General features: G+C 41.2%; 1 protein-coding gene across 1 annotated transcript in view; it reads right to left on the bottom strand.

Annotated features, from left to right (window-relative positions):
* LOC308370754 (NACHT, LRR and PYD domains-containing protein 5-like) overlaps window positions 1–18,474 on the bottom strand; it is a gene marked incomplete at both ends in the record, with an annotated part of 39,803 nt that overhangs the window by 14,644 nt on the left and 6,685 nt on the right. The window lies entirely within an intron of this gene.

An 18,474-nucleotide genomic window follows, 5' to 3' on the forward strand; every position in this document is an offset into this window, starting at 1 on the left:
AACAAGGAGAGAAGAACCTCCATCATCAGAACATAAATTATCACACATACAAACACAAACGTACACACACCTCCTTCATCGGAACATTAATCAACTGTCACACACTAACACACCACCTCTCTCTCTAGCTGAGACCATGAATAATTATCTGCAAACTGGTGTGTCACAGAAAAGGGAAAAACCCAGGGTGGTATGATGTAATATATTGTAGCAAGTGCCTTGTAATCCCACTGACTGTCACCAATGCAACGATTACACAGAGTCAGGAGTACATTGGCTTCTATGTCATTCATGACCTCAGGCACAAGCATTCAAACACTGATACAGAAAGGACAGAAAGGCAGACTGGCATGGGCATTCAAACACAGACACTCGACAGAGGGCAAAGGTAGATAAGACACCAGCACATTAGGAAAACCCCACTAGGGAAAAAATAAACACTCTGACTCTGATGGCTATCAGAAAATACACATTAAATAAAACATTTACTAAGGATGCGCGCTACTCAATGTCAATGTCAATGACATTTTCTTTATCTGACAGCCAATCAAATGCCAGGGTGGGCGGGATTTCGATTTCCTCTCACGGAGACCAAAACAAACGAGTAGGCATGGAATGTTCCCAAACCTATCAGGCTGTTTAGAATCCTCACCTGGCCTCGCTTGCCATCGTCATATTGAACATTTCGATGATTATTCCATCGTTTGTCTCGAGTTCCATTGCGTTTCGACAGGCGGTATGCCCGTTACTGTAGGCGAGACTCACTCACCCTGAACTTTAAAAATAGCCTACGTTTTGACAGTCAAAAATACGTGCAAATATTACAGTACGTTTTACAGTGCAATGACGGCATTAGGCTATGCCCTTCTAGGATGGAACATTTTGAAACTTTTTACCACAGGTTTATCATGCAAGTATTGTGCACGATGTGTGATTACTCAAAGCTTTTACAGATATTTTCCATATGGGTTAGTATACCAGGAGAAAGCCAGGCTATTGCTCATTTTTAAACGGTCACAAAAAAACTAAAATGTTGGTCTAACGTACTTGACGTAGGCTAGACTTACTGTTTTCTGAGGCCGTGTAGCCCTACCTCATTTTAATTGTAGCACCACATTCAGACGCGAAGCTATACTGACTTATTTCGTATAGTTAACAAATGCAGCACTGTTATACCACCTCAAACGAGATATTTCGTCAACTTACCTTGAATGGAGCGTCTAAAGTAACGTTTTAGTTGCACTTTGTCAGGGCTGAGAGGTGGCTGATTGCCTCGTGTAGCTTACAGTTTACAGAAAGAGGATGTGGTTACAAGCGGAATCAAACGGCGGTGCACGTAGCAGTTAAAAAGTTCCATATACTTGCGTCAGTCTACGCAACTTGTTCCTGTAAGCGGTTTTTAGAGTTATGAATGTGATGTGAAAGATGTGAAAATGAAGCTCATTTTATGAATTCAAATCTTCAACCAAGCATTGAGATTGTAGCTTACCATTTTCAATTAACTAGGTTGGTTTCTTGTCGATATAATTCTTATTATTTGCCAGTTTAATACGTCTACGTTTAAAAGGGCGTAGCCTAAACGTACACCTCTTTTACACGTGATGCTGGTAAATAGGGTAACCACCGTAATGAATTTGGGCGGTTGAATTTCATGAACTAGGCCAACTGAACTGCTTGCACATGACGTTCAAGGTTGCATCTCTTGCCTGTGGCTGCTAAAGTATTAGCCCCATTTCAGTTCAACTATAAGAATGTGGTGAGGAACTCAATCCATTACTGTCTTCTCAGGGAAATTTCTGTCTGGAAGTGTTGATCAGTTTGAATGAATTCTGTCTTCAATAAAATATATTTCCCTGTGGTAACATGTTAGTAAACACAATCATCTTGCCCCTGACACAGGGCCATACTGGGTGAAAAAAGGTGGCTGAGACATATTACATTTAGCCTCTGAGACAGACTACTGAACAAAGGTGGTGACTAATCTACTCTCCACAACTGAAAAATACAACTAGAATAGGCATTGGTATACACCTATGTAAACAGATATTATGGTATTATAACTATAGATTAATCCTGAAGATTTAAACAAATCAGACCACAGACACAAAAACACACACACACACACACACACATCAGACCACGGACACACACACACACACACACACACATCAGGCCACGGACACAAACAAACACAACATGCTCGCTACCAGGGACAGTATTGTAACAGCAAGCTGGACCAAGGCTTCCAGTGGCTTGCACCACGCCACTCATTGGAGTAGAGCACATGATGGAAGATATGGACGTGTAGTGATGTGTGCAGCGATCATGACAGAAATATTGAAACTTGTTCTTTATATTATAAAAACACAAAATTCTGGATTGCACATTATAAATGCATTGTTTAGGCTCACACTTGTAAAGGCATTATCACATGCATGGAGAGGGATTAATAGGCCTATACTAGAACTAGTAGTATTCTATCCAAAATAACATAATGTTCATACACACATTCATAAACCTGATGTTGTAGTCGTTGCATATCATGGCCACTAGATGGCAGTAGGACACACTGAATTAGTTGTAATGCCTGTGACTGCCAATGACGTCAGACCATGAGCTCCAAATAAGTTGCCTGCATTAAGTTGGTGTGGTAAAGGTGTTGCTTGCCCATAAAAAAACAAACAAACAAACAAACACACACACATTTGATTTATAAAATATATTTGCAAATATAAATAAAAGACATTCACCTGAGATACGCACCACACACTAATTGGCCTTCCTGTATTCTACATTTCTGTGCTGCTATAAAGGGGCTGAACGGGTACTGAGGCAGCAAAGGTCTGCTTCCATCAGTGAACTATATACACACACACACACACACACACAGCTGCATTCCTCATCCCTCAGGCCAGGCAGATGAGTTAATGGATGTGGGCTGTTGAATTTCATACGCCTACTGAACTGCTTGCAAATTATGTTCAAGCTCGCATCTCTTGTCAGTGGTTTCTAAAGTATTAGCCCCAGTTCAGTTCAACTATGTGATGAGGAACTCAACCTATTACTGTCCATACTGGGTGAACAAAGATGGCTGAGACATTTTACATTTAGCCTCTGAGACATTACTACAGATATGTCCTTCTTAATGCCAAGTCAAAACAACACTGTCATGAGAAACTCGTCCCATTTCTGTGAGGTAGGTCAAAACCTAAAGGTGCAACATGTGACCTGATTTTCACGTCAGAAACGAAACATTCGTCTAACCCCATTTGTATTCTAGCACCACCATTTAGACGCGAAGCTAGACTGAATTATTTCGCTTTTTTTAACAAATGCAGTCCTGTGGTACCCATTGCTAATTATGATGCATGCTGACGCTTTTAGAAATCTTTCGTCAACGTACCTTTGTTATTGCGTTTTTCTGTCGTTGCGAGGCAGTCTTCCCGATGAAAATGGAGCGTCTAAAGTTTTAGTTTAATTTTGGTATGGGCTTATGTTGCGGTGAAAACCAGCTACTCTTTTGCAAATCCACAATGAATAGTCAAAAGGCCTAATGTGTTGATCTGATGGTTATTGTAGTCATTAAGCCACAAAAAGGAGATGGTCCATGGATTAGCTCGATGTCATTGTATGAATGTTGTGTCAGACTTTATATAGGAACCTAGTTCCGCCCACTCTGTGTTGGGCTGTTCTGCAAGGCCAATCAGAACTAACCCCATTCTCTAACTTTTACTCCTAACTTCTCTCTCTCTCGGTGTGTGTGTGTGTGTATCTGGATTCCCTGAGATCATCTAAGACCAGGGGTTTCTTGAAATGTGTCTGTGCCGTGACTTAAGTGCTGACTTATGCTGACATATGGCTCGGTTACTGGTTTCCGCCTAATCTGCCTTTCCTAAAGTGAGAGTTTCATACTGATGACTTAATCCAAACATAAAAAATATCCCCCATATACCCCCTTTGTGGCATATCAGACACACAAGACTACATTCTATTTTACTATAGCAAGAACATACTATCAATACACTATACAGCAAAATAAGCACATCTTACTGACTATGCAGCGAAAGCCAATAGTTTAGCTTACTTTACACATCATGTGTACTTGAACACTCAATATACCTGTGACTATACTAACTTTTATATGTGTAAATGTGTTAGATTATCAGCAATAAAGACATAAATTATGTGTGAAGTCTCTGCACCTCTGCTTCTAAGGGACTAGTTGACCATGTCTTATCTCTGGAGGCCAAGCTATAACTTACAATGTAGCACAGCTCACATTCCATTTGACCATCTGTGGCAAAGGCCGTTAGTTCTTAACCGTCTGGTCCACTCTGTGCATAGTAATCAAAGGTATCAAATGAAATGTATCATACAGAAAACAGCAAGTTAGATTCACATGGGAAAATGTAAAGCCAGACGAGACAGTCTCTGTCTTTCTTTCTGTCTTCACCTTTTTCCCTTTCATTCTCTCTTAGTGACACACACTCTCTCTCTCTTTCTTTCTCTCTCTCCCTCTATGTCTCCCACAACAGTTGCTGTATAGTTTTCCGTCCTAATCTTCCATTATTTGAGAGTTTTTGCTCTATTCTCTGTCCAGTGGATGAACACAGTGTGGTTGAGATAAGATGTCTGTATTTATCTTTTGTCTGTTTTGAGACAGAGATGAGTTCGGGTGTGTGTTTGTTGCCTAGTGGCTAACCTGCTGTGTGATCCGTTGCCTGGGAGAGAGGCCTGGTGTCATAACTGGGACAGAGGGCTGTGAGAAAGGGCTAAGTTTAGAGAAGAAACTACTGTGTGTGTGTGTGTGTGTGTTTCTATCCCTGAGTGTGTGTGTGTTTCTATATTTGCCAGTCTGTGGCGCAGATAAGACATACAGTACCAGTCAAAAGTTTGGACACACCTTCTCGTTTTTTGAGAAAGTTTTTTCTTTATTATTTTCTACATGGTAGATGACACTTTTTTTGTTTGTTCATTCCATATGCGTTCTTTTCAATGTAATGTGATGTAATCTACAATGTAGAAAATAATAAAAGTAAAGTAAAAACTTCTCCAAAAAATTAAAGGTGTGTCTAAACTTTTGACTGGTACTGTAAGTGGTGTCAGCAGATGAAGAACAGAAGTTCTGTAAGTGGAAAGTCCCACAAGAATCAACGGTTATTACTATTCACAGAGTGGACCACACGGTATGTCACCATCTGTAAGATAAATTCAGTTCAGTATAGGTTTATTAGGTAGAATAAGTACAATCTCTAAACTGTATTGCAGAGACCAGAGTGAAAAGCAGGCCTGGTAAGGTCAGATCACTCGCAACAGCTATTAGGACAGGAGAATGTGGCCTATGATACATTGTATGTCTCTATGGAGATAACATGGTCAGCGAATCCCAGAGAAACAGAGGTGCAAGGACTTCACACATTAATGTCTTATTGCTCAGAACAACAGATAAACCATGTCATAGATCCCATGACTACCTGTGAACTGGTCCTGAGGCAGCAAAGGTCTGCTTCCATCAGTGAACTATATACACGCACTCAAACACACACACACACACACATACGCTCTTACACACACACACACACACACACACACACACACACACACACTCACAAACACATACGCTTGTACACACACACACACACACACACACACGCACACACACACACACACACACACACACACACAACTGCATTCCTCATCCCTAAAGCCAGGCAGATGAGCGCCTATCTGAGAACACTACAGTGTCTGAGCAGGGAGATCAGCTGGTAGATTAGTCTGGTCTAGATCATCCACTGGTCCTACTCTCCTCCATGTCCACCTGTATGAAAATACACACACACACACACACACACACACACACACACACACACACACACACACACACACACACACACACACACACACACACACACACACACACACACACACACATATCATATATAAACACACACACACACACACATCATACTGTACATAAACACACACACACATCACATATTAACACACACGTATCACAAATATTATCACACACACACTCTCCCCCCAAGAATGGCGTTAAACCGAAGGAAGCCAGAGCATGGGGACAAAAGTGGTAAAATAACTACAGCCCCCAGCTTTTTATAGGGATTTTTGAGAAAATGCAAGCAGGGAACAAAACACACACACATCAAGCACGGCAGCATGGTACGTCAATGCTCACACACACACACACACACAAACACCTCATATATAAAACACACACACACACACACACACACACACACACACACACACACACACACAAGGCATATTTGTAGATCACCCTCAGTGCATTTGCAGTTATTTTTGAGACAAATCTAACTCCATAGCATGGTACATCATTCACACACACACACACACACACACCTCATATATAAACACACACACACACATCAAGCATGGCATGCATGGTACGTCAATGCTCACACACACACACCTTATGTATAAACACACACACACACACACACATCAAGCATGGCAGCATGGTACTCAATGCTCACACACACACACACACACACACCTCATATATAAAAACACACACACATCAAGCATGTTAGCATGGTACGTCAATGCTACTGTACCTAAACTTCTGCAGAATTCAAATGAATGTGAATTTGGAACCACTGTGGTGTGAATCCTCGTGATAGTAGGATAGTGTGTGTGTGTGTGTGTGTGTGTGTGTGTGTGTGTGTGTGTGTGTGTGTGTGTGTGTGTGTGTTGGGAAGGGGGGTGTAAACTGTGTGATAGTAGGATAGTAGTGAAAGCTTATGAGAGATTGATTTGCTTTTACTACATGTTGTATGTATGTGAGGATAATGGCCTATGATGACAGTACACACACACATACACACAGGCTCTAAATATTCTCCAAAGACTGTACCTGGCAGCCCTGCACTCCAACACAGATGCTGGGCGTTCCCGAGGCCTAAGCAAGAACATCAGCTGGTGAGACGCCATTTAGGGTGAACTACCTAAAGTAGAAGAAGGGAGAATGCACAGCAAAGCCAGGAGGGCTTAGCACCACGCAGGAGGGCAGCACTCCGTAACCATAGTACCACCCAGGAGGGCAGTACTCCGTATCCATAGCAACACGCAGGAGGGCAGTAGTCTGGTCCAGAAAGCATCAGCACCATCTTACAAACCTTCTGCAGGTCAAAGACCTGTAATGGCTGAGCAAAGGTAACATCGTATTAAGAGAACAATAAATGGGAACACACATTTGTGTGTGCATCTTTTTTCTGGTATGTCTACTGATGACACAAATTGTATTTTTGTAAACAATGTTTTATTATCTAGACAATCAGGTTTTACTCATCAGCCGGTTGTTTTAAAAGTTCTGTGGCATTTGATATGTCACCCTTTCTGACTATAAAAGTCTATAGAAAGAGTGTTGTGTGCTTTCAGTGTTTGGTATGTGACATGTTAACAATTGACACAAGCCAGATGAGCAAAGTAAGACAGAGGGGACAGTAATGTATTGTACTTTCTTCCTTAGTCATGTTTGCTTTACAAAAATGACTGACAACACCTATGCATAAAAAACCATACTACTCTAGTCACATTAAAGGCCCATAGTCTGCTCTATAGATGCTGAATGCATTCTGTAGTGAGATCACGTTCACGTTTACACACTCACCTCTAAGGCACATAGTCTGCTCTATAGATGCTGAATGCATTAAAGGCCCATAGTCTGCTCTATAGATGCTGAATGCATTAAAGGCCCATAGTCTACTCTATAGATGCTGAATGCATTAAAGGCCATAGTCTGCTCTATAGATGCTGAATGTATTAAAGGCCCATAGTCTGCTCTATAGATGCTGAATGCATTAAAGGCCCGTAGTCTGCTCTATAGATGCTGAATGCATTAAAGGCCCATAGTCTGCTCTATAGATGCTGAATGTATTAAAGGCCCATAGTCTGCTCTATAGATGCTGAATGCATTAAAGGCCCATAGTCTGCTCTATAGATGCTGAATGCATTAAAGGCCCATAGTCTGCTCTATAGATGCTGAATGCATTAAAGGCCCATAGTCTGCTCTATAGATGCTGAATGCATTAAAGGCCCATAGTCTGCTCTATAGATGCTGAATGCATTCTGTAGTGAGAACACACTCACCTTAAAGGCCCATAGTCTGCTCTATAGATGCTGAATGCATTAAAGGCCCATAGTCTGCTCTATAGATGCTGAATGCATTAAAGGCCCATAGTCTGCTCTATAGATGCTGAATGCATTCTGTAGTGAGAACACATTCACCTTAAAGGCCATAGTCTGCTCTATAGATGTTGAATGCATTCTGTAGTGAGAACACACTCACCTTAAAGGCCCATAGTCTGCTCTATAGATGCTGAATGCCTTAAAGGCCCATAGTCTGCTCTATAGATGTTGAATGCATTCTGTAGTGAGAACACACTCACCTTAAAGGCCCATAGTCTGCTCTATAGATGCTGAATGCATTAAAGGCCCATAGTCTGCTCTATAGATGCTGAATGCATTAAAGGCCCATAGTCTGCTCTATAGATGCTGAATGCCTTAAAGGCCCATAGTCTGCTCTATAGATGTTGAATGCCTTAAAGGCCCATAGTCTGCTCTATAGATGCTGAATGCATTAAAGGCCCATAGTCTGCTCTATAGATGCTGAATGCATTAAAGGCCCATAGTCTGCTCTATAGATGCTGAATGCATTAAAGGCCCATAGTCTGCTCTATAGATGCTGAATGCATTAAAGGCCCATAGTCTGCTCTATAGATGTTGAATGCCTTAAAGGCCCATAGTCTGCTCTATAGATGTTGAATGCATTAAAGGCCCATAGTCTGCTCTATAGATGCTGAATGCCTTAAAGGCCCATAGTCTGCTCTATAGATGTTGAATGCATTAAAGGCCCATAGTCTGCTCTATAGATGCTGAATGCCTTAAAGGCCCATAGTCTGCTCTATAGATGTTGAATGCCTTAAAGGCCCATAGTCTGCTCTATAGATGCTGAATGCATTAAAGGCCCATAGTCTGCTCTATAGATGCTGAATGCCTTAAAGGCCCATAGTCTACTTTATAGATGCTGAATGCATTAAAGGCCCATAGTCTGCTCTATAGATGCTGAATGCATTAAAGGCCCATAGTCTGCTCTATAGATGCTGAATGCATTAAAGGCCCATAGTCTGCTCTATAGATGCTGAATGCCTTAAAGGCCCATAGTCTGCTCTATAGATGCTGAATGCATTAAAGGCCCATAGTCTGCTCTATAGATGCTGAATGCATTAAAGGCCCATAGTCTGCTCTATAGATGCTGAATGCATTAAAGGCCCATAGTCTGCTCTATAGATGCTGAATGCATTAAAGGCCCATAGTCTGCTCTATAGATGCTGAATGCATTAAAGGCACATAGTCTGCTCTATAGATGCTGAATGCATTAAAGGCCCATAGTCTGCTCTATAGACGCTGAATGCATTAAAGGCCCATAGTCTGCTCTATAGATGTTGAATGCCTTAAAGGCCCATAGTCTGCTCTATAGATGCTGAATGCATTAAAGGCCCATAGTGTGCTCTATAGATGCTGAATGCCTTAAAGGCCCATAGTCTGCTCTATAGATGCTGAATGCATTAAAGGCCCATAGTCTGCTATGTTGAATGCATTTAAGGCCCATAGTCTGCTCTATAGATGCTGAATGCATTAAAGGCCCATAGTCTGCTCTATAGATGCTGAATGCTTTAAAGGCCCATAGTCTGCTCTTTAGATGCTGAATGCCTTAAAGGCCCATAGTCTGCTCTATAGATGCTGAATGCATTAAAGGCCCATAGTCTGCTCTATAGATGCTGAATGCATTAAAGGCCCATAGTCTGCTATGTTGAATGCATTTAAGGCCCATAGTCTGCTCTATAAATGTTGAATGCATTCACCTTAAAGGCCCATAGTCTACTCCAGGGTTTCCCCAAAGTGTGGTGCGCGCACCCCTGGGGGTGCGTGAGCTGCCTCTAGGGGGTGCGCGAGAGGAAAAATGTAATGGTGGTCTAATGGTCTAATAATTAATATTATATGTAATTTTCAAAAATTTAAGTAGGACTTTTCACAAAACGAAACCATGAATTGTAAAAATTCCCTTTGTAAGATTTAAATTTTAAATATAAAGACGTACAATTTAATAAATATATGTTTATTTGCCGAAGTTTACAGTGAAAAAAAAAAACATCAACATGAATGTCTGATGCACCTTATAGCCAAGGGAACGTCACTCCATTCCGACCTAAACGCCTGAGACTTCGTCCTTTTCTATGAACATATAGCCTATGGCTTCAGGTAGGCTATTACTGTTTCACTCTCATCAGACGGTTTGCTCTTATCAGTTGCGTTTGGCCTCCGCAAAAAGCTCATAAGGCTAGTCTGCTTGGCCTTGATCCTTCTCGCTCAGTTCACTATAACCGACGGTTTTGCGCTTTATTTAAAATGCAGCATATGCGTGTTATTGAATTACTTTCAAACGGCAGATAAGCCTGTTCCTTCAAACATAATAAGGGCAGGGCATGTTTGCTTTATGAGCCTAAATATTAGTGTGCTTAATGTAACTGCTGTGTATGGTTAATTGTAAATTAAATATTATTAAATCTGCCTCTGAGCCTGTGCGTGTGTCCTCGCCATCCGTATTGCTCTTTAAAAGTGACGCCTTGTGTAACTGAAATGTAGGCTATTTAAACTTTGTTGCAGTGTTTCATGGCGTTTTCACACCTGTAGTTAGTTTGCTTTTTTTCTGATTCAGGGATTCAAATTATACGATGGTTCAGTTGCCCCTTTGTTCGGTTTGTGTTCATACTGCAACATTTAACAGCGGACTTAATCTTGTAAACAAACGCCATGCGCGAGCAAAATGTCTCATAGGTCCTTATATAGGATCTTAATGCGCCAAAAGTAGGCTCAGTTGCTTTTTTTTTTAAGGTGTGGGTGATTGGGGGTGCGGGAACACGGTCGGAATGTAGAAGGGGGTGCATGGCCTAAAAAGTTTGGGAACCGCTGGTCTACTCTATAGATGCTGAATGCCTTAAATGCCCATAGTCTGCTCTATAGATGCTGAATGCATTAAAGGCCCATAGTCTGCTCTATAGATGCTGAATATATTAAAGGCCCATAGTCTGCTCTATAGATGCTGAATGCATTAAAGGCCCATAGTCTGCTCTATAGATGTTGAATGCCTTAAAGGCCCATAGTGTGCTCTATAGATGCTGAATGCATTAAAGGCCCATAGTCTGCTCTATAGATGCTGAATGCATTAAAGGCCCATAGTCTGCTCTATAGATGCTGAATATATTAAAGGCCCATAGTCTGCTCTATAGATGCTGAATGCATTCACCTTAAAGGCCCATAGTCTGCTCTATAGATGTTGAATGCCTTAAAGGCCCATAGTCTGCTCTATAGATGCTGAATATATTAAAGGCCCATAGTCTGCTCTATAGATGCTGAATATATTAAAGGCCCATAGTCTGCTCTATAGATGTTGAATGCATTCACCTTAAAGGCCCATAGTCTGCTCTATAGATGCTGAATGCATTAAAGGCCCATAGTCTGCTCTATAGATGCTGAATATATTAAAGGCCCATAGTCTGCTCTATAGATGCTGAATGCATTAAAGGCCCATAGTCTGCTCTATAGATGTTGAATGCCTTAAAGGCCCATAGTGTGCTCTATAGATGCTGAATGCATTAAAGGCCCATAGTCTGCTCTATAGATGCTGAATGCATTAAAGGCCCATAGTCTGCTCTATAGATGCTGAATATATTAAAGGCCCATAGTCTGCTCTATAGATGCTGAATGCATTAAAGGCCCATAGTCTGCTCTATAGATGCTGAATGCATTAAAGGCCCATAGTCTGCTCTATAGATGCTGAATGCCTTAAAGGCCCATAGTCTGCTCTATAGATGATGAATGCCTTAAAGGCCCATAGTCTGCTTTATAGATGCTGAATGCCTTAAAGGCCCATAGTCTGCTCTATAGATGCTGAATGCATTCTGTAGTGAGAACACACTCACCTTAAAGGCCCATAGTCTGCTCTATAGATGCTGAATGCCTTAAAGGCCCATAGTCTGCTCTATAGATGATGAATGCATTCTGTAGTGAGAACACACTCACCTTAAAGGCCATAGTCTGCTCTATAGATGATGAATGCATTAAAGGCCCATAGTCTGCTCTATAGATGCTGAATGCATTAAAGGCCCATAGTCTACTCTATAGATGATGAATGCATTAAAGGCCCATAGTCTGCTCTATAGATGATGAATGCATTCTGTAGTGAGAACACACTCACCTTAAAGGCCCAGTCTGCTCTATAGATGTTGAATGCCTCAAAGGCCCATAGTCTGCTCTATAGATGCTGAATGCATTAAAGGCCCATAGTCTGCTCTATAGATTCTGAATGCATTAAAGGCCCATAGTCTGCTCTGTAGATGCTGAATGCCTCAAAGGCCCATAGTCTGCTCTATAGATGTTGAATGCATTAAAGGCCCATAGTCTGCTCTATAGATGCTGAATGCCTTAAAGGCCCATAGTCTGCTCTATAGATGCTGAATGCATTAAAGGCCCATAGTCTGCTCTATAGATGCTGAATGCATTAAAGGCCCATAGTCTGCTCTATAGATGTTGAATGCATTAAAGGCCCATAGTCTGCTCTATAGATGCTGAATGCATTAAAGGCCCATAGTCTGCTCTATAGATGCTGAATGCATTAAAGGCCCATAGTCTGCTCTATAGATGCTGAATGCCTTAAAGGCCCATAGTCTGCTCTATAGATGCTGAATACATTAAAGGCCCATAGTCTGCTCTTTAGATGCTGAATGCTTTAAAGGCCCATAGTCTGCTCTGTAGATGCTGAATGCCTCAAAGGCCCATAGTCTGCTCTTTAGATGTTGAATGCCTCAAAGGCCCATAGTCTGCTCTATAGATGCTGAATGCATTAAAGGCCCATAGTCTGCTCTATAGATTCTGAATGCATTAAAGGCCCATAGTCTGCTCTGTAGATGCTGAATGCCTCAAAGGCCCATAGTCTGCTCTTTAGATGTTGAATGCATTCTGTAGTGAGAACACACTCACCTTAAAGGCCCATAGTCTGCTCTATAGATGCTGAATGCCTTAAAGGCCCATAGTCTGCTCTATAGATGCTGAATGCATTAAAGGCCCATAGTCTGCTCTATAGATTCTGAATGCATTAAAGGCCCATAGTCTGCAATGTTGAATGCATTAAAGGCCCATAGTCTGCTCTATAGATTCTGAATGCATTAAAGGCCCATAGTCTGCAATGTTGAATGCATTAAAGGCCCATAGTCTGCTCTATAGATGCTGAATGCTTTAATGGCCCATAGTCTGCTATGTTGAATGCATTAAAGGCCCATAGTCTGCTCTATAGATGCTGAATGCTTTAAAGGCCCATAGTCTGCTCTATAGATGCTGAATGCCTTAAAGGCCCATAGTCTGCTCTATAGATGCTGAATGCATTAAAGGCCCATAGTCTGCTCTATAGATGCTGAATGCCTTAAAGGCCCATAGTCTGCTCTATAGATGCTGAATGCCTTAAAGGCCCATAGTCTGCTCTATAGATGCTGAATGCATTAAAGGCCCATAGTCTGCTCTATAGATGTTGAATGCATTAAAGGCCCATAGTCTGCTCTATAGATGCTGAATGCCTTAAAGGCCCATAGTCTGCTCTATAGATGCTGAATGCATTAAAGGCCCATAGTCTGCTCTATAGATGCTGAATGCATTAAAGGCCCATAGTCTGCTCTATAGATGTTGAATGCATTAAAGGCCCATAGTCTGCTCTATAGATGCTGAATGCATTAATGGCCCATAGTCTGCTCTTTAGATGCTGAATACATTAAAGGCCCATATATAGATGCTGAATCCATTAATGGCCCATAGTCTGCTCTATAGATGCTGAATGCTTTAAAGGCCCATAGTCTTCTCTTTAGATGCTGAATGCATTAAAGGCCCATAGTCTGCTCTTTAGATGCTGAATCCATTAATGGCCCATAGTCTGCTATGTTGAATGCATTAAAGGCCCATAGTCTGCTCTATAGATGCTGAATGCATTAAAGGCCCATAGTCTGCTCTATAGATGCTGAATGCTTTAAAGGCCCATAGTCTGCTCTATAGATGCTGAATGCATTAAAGGCCCATAGTCTGCTCTATAGATGCTGAATGCATTTAAGGCCCATAGTCTGCTCTGTAGATGCTGAATCCATTAATGGCCCATAGTCTGCTCTATATATGCTGAATGCATTAAAGGCCCATAGTCTGCTCTATAGATGCTGAATGCATTAAAGGCCCATAGTCTGCTCTTTAGATGCTGAATGCATTAAAGGCCCATAGTCTGCTCTATAGATGCTGAATGCTTTAAAGGCCCATAGTCTTCTCTTTAGATGCTGAATCCATTAATGGCCCATAGTCTGCTATGTTGAATGCATTAAAGGCCCATAGTCTGCTCTATAGATGCTGAATGCTTTAAAGGCCCATAGTCTGCTCTTTAGATGCTGAATGCATTAAAGGCCCATAGTCTGCTCTATAGATGCTGAATGCATTAAAGGCCCATAGTCTGCTCTATAGATGCTGAATGCTTTAAAGGCCCATAGTCTGCTCTATAGATGCTGAATGCATTAAAGGCCCATAGTCTGCTCTATAGATGCTGAATGCATTAAAGGCCCATAGTCTGCTCTATAGATGCTGAATGCATTAAAGGCCCATAGTCTGCTCTATAGATGCTGAATGCATTAAAGGCCCATAGTCTGCTCTATAGATGCTGAATGCATTAAAGGCCCATAGTCTGCTCTATAGATGCTGAATGCATTAAAGGCCCATAGTCTGCTCTATAGATGCTGAATGCATTCTGTAGTGAGAACACATTCACTTTAATGGCCCATAGTCTGCTCTATAGATGTTGAATGCCTTAAAGGCCCATAGTCTGCTCTATAGATGCTGAATGCATTAAAGGCCCATAGTCTGCTCTATAGATTCTGAATGCCTTAAAGGCCCATAGTCTGCTCTATAGATGTTGAACAAGCACACGGGTTCGAGGCCAGGATGGATAAGCAGTGCATGCTGGTTGGTTCTGAAGCTGCAGTAGTCTTCTTGTAAGCTTGAATATTTGAAAGAGTAAGTGACATGGAATATAAAGCAGACGATGACTGCATAATTACAATTTAATTCACAAATAATTAATCCTACCAGTGGTATCTCTCTGCAGAAGACATTCTCGGGATCTGTAGGCATTTCTTTACACTCTGTACAAATACACCTGTATCAGAAAAGAATTTTAAACATTGCAAGTGAAGGTTATTTGAATGTCGTGTTACTATTTGTCACCAAATGCAACGATGTAATGAGAAAGAAAAAAAAGGTAAAAAAAAAAACACTCCCCCTGCCTTGTCCATTAGGCCACTGTTGTCACATAGCATTGTTGGCTGTGATCTAACTTAAACCTTACAGCTGGAGTTTTACTCATCACATCTTAATGACGTTGGTGTTGCGTGGATTTACTCAAACACCAGAAAACAAGCGTTACCAGCAGTGTTGTTTTCGTCAGGCAAGACGAAAACGAAAATGACGTCGTCAGACCCCTTTTTTCCATGACGAAAATGAGACTAAGACGAACGTCACCAAAGCCATATAAAGACTAAAATGTGACGAAAAATGTAGACATTTTCGTCAGACAAGAACTAGACGAGACTCAATTGTTAGTGAGTGGACGAACAAAGTTTCAAAACATGCTTTTTTTCCGCCAACTATAATATGCGTGCAATGTCAATCAAGAGCTCAGACATCAGAAATGGAGCCAGCTGCTTGTCCTAACAGTCACGCCCCCATCACACACTAAAAGCCTCGCTCACGCGCAGCTGCCGTACGGCTGTACGCACTGTGCGTACCTTCTGCTACGTGAGAAGAAGAAAGAGAGAGAGAGTCTGCAATCATGCGCTGAGCCTGGCCAGTGCACAAAGCACAAACAAACGAATAGTGATTAAAGTACAAACAAACGCCTACAAAAGTTATCTGACACACGCTGTTCCCAGCACGACGCATGCATTGCCACTGTAATTCAATACTATGAACGCATATTACAATAGGTAAACTGCAGACAGAGGGGCGCGCAAAAAAAAATGCAGTACTACGATCTCCCTGTCCAAATGAATGGAGTCATTTGACTTTATGATCAGCATATTCAGGGTTTGCTTCAGTATCTTACACCCCTCCTCCTTATCCGACAATGTATGGCAGCAAATAAAATCGGTGTACGGACAACTAATGGCCGTTGAGTATGCAGAGCTGGAGCTGTGGAAATAGCTAAATGAGTTACAGCCAAATCGCAGTGAGCCTTGTCAAGCCCTGGAAAGTTCGGCAAATTTCCACCCAAACATTCATTGAGTCTTGTTGACAATGCCCGTTTAAACAACGTCTGCTGAGCGGTCATTAAGTACAATCTTAAGACATATCTACGAAGTACGATGACTGACAAAAGACTGACCGGACTTGCTCTCATGAATATTCACACAGATTTGGAAATCGACAGTGAAAAAGTAAAAAAACAATATGCAGAAGGAGAATTCACTTAAATTGTAAGGGCAATACGTTTAGGCTGTAACCCATTATCTGCGCGTGAGTGTTAATGTGCATGGTTTTTTTTTTTGGGGGGGGGGCATTACGGAGCAAATCTCCCGACTATTGCGCCCGTCATGGTTAAAAATAGCTTGCAACGCCAACACGAACAGTGGGAGAAGGGAAGGGGTAACATAAAGTTCTTAGAATTTTAATACAACAATTTTGCCAGCGAATACAAAGTTCTAATACTTTGCCGGCGAATACAAAGGTTATAAAGTTCTAATATTTCGAGAGCGATTTTAAAGTTGAAACCGACTTAGTTGACCACACGCAAGTTAACGCAGTTAAACGAAAGCTAAAATAATGTGCTGATTCATTGCCGTTGCATCACCTCAAGCAAAGGTGCAGAGAACATCTAGGGAGGAAGAAACAACAGCCACAACAGCAGCTACAGCTACACCAATGGCATGTTGCAGTAGGTGGCTCATTGTATTTTGTGTAACACATGTATTCAAAACATCAAGCCTTTCGCCCACTACACTTTCATGCTCCGGTAAGTTTTTTTCCTTTGCTCTCGCACGCCCCCTTCAGTGAAGCAGAGGTAATGTTTGCCTTCCCTTAGTTTTTTTCAATGCGGTTTTTTGTCAGATCAGTAAGACTATAGTATGATAAGCTTTTGAATATCCATGCTGTAGTGTTAGTTGGACAATATTTATCTATCATATAGGTGTCATTTCAAAGCTTAATTTAGATTTTTTTTAGTAGACCTAATGCAGCGCTTCTTATGAGGTTAAATTAATTCATCTGAAGTACATTTTTAATAGCCAACTCTTGAATGTGCTTTAAAAAATTGTGGTCATGCAAAAGTAAATTAAATAATGAATGTATAGTTAAGGAGGGCCTTTAAGGATGCCTGGGTATAGCAAACAGCGCGTGTTGCGGCAGTCACCAGCCAATTGGGCAATATTGGTTGATTTCTTTTAATCCATTCTGAGAGTGATTAACATAATATTAAAATCATAGGCAAAGATTGTTTATATCAAACAATGTCAGAGTAGGTCTGAAATGGCAGGTTTAATTTTGGCCGGTAAAAAATATGATTGGCTGGTAAAAAATTTCATCTACCAGCCAAAAAGTTAATTTCCAGCCCTGCTTGTACGGGCAGTACGGGGACAGGGAGCCGAGTCGAACGACGGTCACAGAGACGAAGCCACGACCACAACTTCATGCTGCGGCTTCAAACTCACAGGAAAAAAATACCACAAACCTCAAAAGGCACCTGAAGGCCAGTGTGTTTCATTATGGTAAATGTATTGGCCTATTAAATAAATACACGCATCTTATGTATATTTGATTTTTGACTAAAACCTTTTGAGTTTTCGTCGGACTAAAACTAGACTAAAACCTTTGGAGTTTTCGTCGGACTAAAACAAGACTAAAACCTTTTGAGTTTTCGTCAGACTAAAACTAGACTAAAACTTTCAAAGATAGAAATGACTAAACTGGGACTAAAACTAAGAAGCATTTCGTCAAAAAGACTAAGACTAAAACTAAATCTAAAATGCCTGCCAAAAACAACACTGGTTACCAGTCCAGGGGAACGTTCACCGTATTGCTACTTTTTCTTGGTTGAACGACATGTTTCCAGGAAACGTTGTCAAACGATGTGCAACGGCTTTTACCCCGCCGTATTTAACAGGCACTGTGCACAATGGATCCAACTACAGTCCTTTACAAATGCAAAATAAGAATAAAATGTTGACAAAAAAAATGCAAGACGTCTTTAATCAGGCTAAAAAAAAATCCTCGAAAAGAGCGCAAATATTTCTCAGCTGTGATCGCGTAACACGAACAGGGTGTTCAACGCAGCCTCGTTTCCGTTTAAATATACTTTTT

The sequence above is a fragment of the Sprattus sprattus genome (assembly GCF_963457725.1).
Source record: "Sprattus sprattus genome assembly, chromosome: 1".
Taxonomy (NCBI): Eukaryota; Metazoa; Chordata; class Actinopteri; order Clupeiformes; family Clupeidae; genus Sprattus; species Sprattus sprattus.